The sequence below is a fragment of the Triticum aestivum genome, chromosome 5B, assembly GCF_018294505.1.
Source record: "Triticum aestivum cultivar Chinese Spring chromosome 5B, IWGSC CS RefSeq v2.1, whole genome shotgun sequence".
NCBI classification, from domain to species: domain Eukaryota; kingdom Viridiplantae; phylum Streptophyta; class Magnoliopsida; order Poales; family Poaceae; genus Triticum; species Triticum aestivum.
The window spans coordinates 249,011,510-249,016,412 of record NC_057807.1 but is presented as its reverse complement, the minus strand read 5'-3'; the positions used below and the strand labels follow the sequence as shown (position 1 = coordinate 249,016,412).

At 39.0% G+C, this 4,903-nt stretch overlaps 1 long non-coding RNA gene across 1 annotated transcript; it reads right to left on the bottom strand.

The window, feature by feature from the left end:
- Positions 1-1,927: 1,927 nt before the first annotated feature.
- Positions 1,928-2,865, bottom strand: LOC123115937 (uncharacterized). Its single transcript, XR_006456847.1, has 2 exons — positions 2,563-2,865; positions 1,928-2,224 (listed from the first exon to the last, which is right to left on the bottom strand). It is a non-coding gene; the product is annotated as an uncharacterized lncRNA (long non-coding RNA).
- Positions 2,866-4,903: the final 2,038 nt, after the last annotated feature.

Here is a 4,903-nt window from a genome sequence, read left to right as displayed (position 1 = left end):
TCCTCTAAGCTTGCCCCTGATTTTTTTCCAGGCTAAAAGCCTTCATATAGCAGAAGATGGACATCGGAGGGCCACCAGGGGGCCCAGGAGATAGGGGGCGCGCCCAGTAGGGGTGGGCGCGCCCAGTAGGGGTGGGCGTGCCCCCCACCCTCCTGGCCAGGGTGTGGGCCGCCTGAGGTGTTTCTTTCGCTCAATAATTCTTATTAATTCCAAAAATAAGTTCCGTGGAGTTTCAGAATTTTTGGAGCAGAGCAGAATAGGTTTCCAATGTTTGCTCCTTTTCTAGCCAGAATTCCAGTTGCCTACATTCCCCCTCTTCATGGCAAACCTTGTAAAATAAGAGAGAATAGCCATAAGTATTGAGATATAATGTGTAATAACAGCCCATAATGCAATAAATATTGATATAAAAGCATGATGCAAAATGGACGTATCAACTCCTCCAAGCTTAGACTTCGCTTGTCCTCAAGCGAAAGCCGAAATCGAAAAATATGTCCACATGTTTGGAGATAGAGGTGTCGATAAAAATAAAATACGAACATGAGCGCATCATGATTATTCTTATAATAGCAACATAAATAGATTTTATCATATAATTTCTTATGCTCAAGTAACAATCAATTCACAATGTCAAGTATGGTTCAAAAACTTCATTGGAAGCTAACAAACTATAATCTCAGTCATTGAAGCAATTGCAATTTATCATAACATCAGAAAGAGTCAAGAATAGAGCTTTTCAGCAAGTCCACACACTCAACTATCATGTAGTCTTCTACAATTGCTAACACTCACGCGGTACTTGTGGTTATAGAGTTTCAACCGGACACTGAGAAAGATAGGGGCTTATTGTGTTGCCTCCCAATGTATTCACCTTTAGGTGATGTCAACAATAATAATCCATGCTAACTTACATCCAATTGGATATATATATATATATATATATATATATATATATATATATATATATATAAAACTCCTCTTTTATACTCCCAGGAGTACATACTCCCACTCCCTAACGGGTATTTGGGTTGGATATCCAGTAGCTAACAAACCAACCGATAAGAAAAGGAAGCGATGCATGCAATAGTCGCAGTGTGCATGCATGGGCTTGATCTTATAATTAAGCAACGATATTTGTGGAACAGGAAGTTTGTTTAGGTTGCAGGCCACATGCTCCACGTAGTATATAGAAGTACATGTCCTCCACTTGAAGGTACGTAGCTAGCTATTGTATACATGTGGTATATATATATATATATAGCATTTTATTATATTGCTGCTGTAATATTTTTTGGAAGTCATATACTCCCTCCATCCCAAAATAAGTGTCTCACTTTATATTAGCTCTAGTACAAATTTGTATGCTCAAGACACTTATTTTGGGACGGAGGGAGTAATATAAGTTTAACAAATTGTGTCATTCTGATTTTATGATTTAGTATATACTCCTCTTTGGAACAAAGTATATACCACATATTTACCACAGACCACTTCTGGCCCTTCGAGAGTATATACCACTTCTTTTCATATGGTGTATATACTATATATTTTGAAATGAAGTACATACCATTTTTTGTGATGGAGTATACCTTTTTTTACACTGCTTAGAGTAGCGGGCGCTTTGTTTACTGCTCTTCTTAGTAATGTAATGCTACCATCAAAAGTAGTGCATATAAGGTACTAATTTCAGGTACATAGATTGTACCTACTCTTCTCTGTATAAATTCACGGCAAGTAACATACTGTTGAAATCAAAAGGATAGTTTTTTAATGTGTGAGTATATATACTATTTTTCTGGTTCAGTATATACTACATTTTTTTACGAAATATGCATTTTTGTGAGTCGGTAAATATTACTTTTGTTAGTTAGTATATACTTCATTTTTACTTTTAGTGCATACCAAAATAGTTGTGTCGAGTTATAGCTGATGGGTATATACTACTACAAAAGGAGTATATAGTTTCTTAAGGAAATACATGAATTAAAAGGAGTCTAATCCACGAAAAAGTGTACAATTCAATTCCAAGCATCTAGATCTGGTGTCCATAGTATGTGGCTCATAGACAGAAAATAAAGAAACACTGTCGAAGCAACACGATTGTGGTCGTCGACGTCCATGAGAGAAGTTGCAGTAATCCATGCGACGGGAGGCGTCATCGCCACCAGTATGCCACGTCAACTCGGAAGACGCACGCTGGTTGGCCGGCCGGTGTTCGATGCATCTATCAAAACCGAGGTAGATCGAATCAGCCGCAACAGATGATGTCTTGTATGATGAGATTAGAATTCCAACTCAAGTATGCAACATGTCAAGTTCAGAGGTAACACAGAAGTGGAATCCCAATAAAAAATAAAAAAATCCAAGTGCAAAGGATGCACGTACGTGCATCAGATGTGGTAATGTGGATGTATGTGCATCCACATGCATCCGTCCATCAGAAGAAAGCAAAATACATGAGCGCTTCTTATAGAGATACGGTGATCATATCCTGGTATATGCAATATAAAATTGATGGAAACCTCACCCGCAAAAAAAATAAAAAATTGATGGAAACCTTACCATGTACTTAGCCAGCGCCAATTCGCCATGGATCGCTTGCCACCGATTGAGATGTCAGAGGAAACAACCGGCTCGCTTCCGCCGGATGGAATCAACGATCAGCTCACTTACCAATACGATAAAATCCTTTGCGCGTTCATAGCAGATGAGTCGCATGCTGCCCCGCTTGTGAATCAAATCACCAGAAGATCATAAACGTGTGTGAAGCTGCCGGAGAGCCCATGCCTGGGTGAGCGCCCACGTCGGGCGAGTCAGCCTAACTAGGTATTAATGGCAACTAAATTCCCTACTAACACGGAAGTTGTTTCCAGATCCATGCGGAGGGGTTAGATGGAATAGTAATACTTTAATTAAATTAAATTATTAAATAATAGCTAGATGCTTAGATGGACACGGAACGATTGCTCGCCAGTACGTGTGTGTGTGGAGTTCGAAGGTGAGAGTATGTACTCCTAGGAGTATCAACCCATTTTCCTATATATATATATATATATATATATATATATATATATATATATATATATATATATATATATATATATATCATGATCTTTAAAACACGAGGAGCTTGCCAAAGGATAAAATGAAAAAGGGAAAGGTGAAGATCACCTTGACTCAAGCATAAATTAAAAACATAAAGTAAAATATAGGCCCTTCGCAGAGGGAAGCAGAGGTTGTCATGTACTTTTAGGGTTGGATGCATGAAATCTTAATGCAAAAGAACGTCACTTTATATTGTCACTTGTATGTGGACCTTTATTATGCAGTCCGTCGCTTTTATTGCTTCCACAACAAGATCGTATAATGCTTATTTTCTCTGCACTAATAAGTCATACGTAGTTAGATAGCAATTTTTATTGCCTGCAACATGACAACTTACTTGAAGGATCTTACTCAATCCATAGGTAGGTATGGTGGACTCTCGTGGCAAAACTGGGTTTAAGGATATTTGGAAGCACAAGTAGTATCTCTACTTAGTGCAAGGAATTTGGCTAGCATGAGGGGGAAAGGCAAGCTCAACATGTTTGGAAGGTCAATGACAATATACTTAAACTGAGATGTGAGAAAACATAAACCATTAGTTGTCTTCCTTGTCCAACATCAACTCTTTTAGCATGTCATACTTAATGAGTGCTTCACAATCATAAAAGATGTCCAAGATAATATGTGTTTATGTGAACCTCTCTTTCCTTATTACTTCCTATTAATTGCAACGATGACCAAAGCTACGTTTATCAACTCTGAACAACTTTTATGCCTCATACTTTCTATGTGTGAAGTCATTACTATCCATAAAATCAATATGAACTCTTTTATTCTCTACTTTCTCAAGATCATAGCAAGATAGCAAAGCCCTTGACTAAACACTAATCTTTATTATAGATAGCTCACGGACTCGATTACATAAAGAGATCACAAAGCAAAAATCAAAACTACTTGATACTAAAACTTCAATCTACTAGATCAAGATACTACTAAAAGGATTGAACTAAGTAAAACTGTAAATATAGGAGTGTGATGGTGATACGATACCAGGGCACCTCCCCCAAGCTTGGCAGTTGCCAAGGGGAGTGCCCATACCCATGTGATTATGTCTCCTTCTTCACAGTTGGTGTTATGATCTTCTTGGCGATGATGCCCCTCAGGATACGGTTCTCCTCCTCGAGCTTCTTGACTTGTTGTTTGCGGTCCATAATTTATTTACGGAGCTTGCCCATAATGGTTAAAGCTCCCTTTACCCAAGGATGCTGCATAGCTTCTGGAGAACAAGTGACGCTCTTTTTCATACTTTCATAAGAAAGAAATCTAAAGTTGGAAGGGATGAGTGAATTTGGAATAACCGAGCTATGTAGTTCCCCCATCATGAATTCTGCTTGGAGACAAGAGGTAACTTCTTGATCTTCCTCCATGGCATCTATCCTTTTCAAGTCGGCCTCCATCTCATTCTCCATTGATGGTCCAAAGTGATAAGCATCGCTATTTGCTCCTGCACCTGGTGTTGGGTGAGACACCCGACTCTCCCCGACTGACTCTTGAGAAGACATCTTTCTCTTAATCCGCAACAGGAACAGCTTGAAACGAAAACAGAAGATATTTGTGTGATACAGTGGTAAAAACCTTCGGGAGTTTATATAATGAATTTTTACCGACCAAAATACGTAAGTGCAAGAAAACAGAGTCCGGGAGGCACACGAGCTGGCCACGAGATAGGGGGGTGCGCCCAGGAAGGGTGGGCGCGCCCTCCACCCTCGTGGAGGCCTCGTGTCCTTCCCGGACTACTTCTTTCTTCCTAAAATTCTTAAATATTTCAAAACTGATAAAATTGCCATTAGAATTGTTT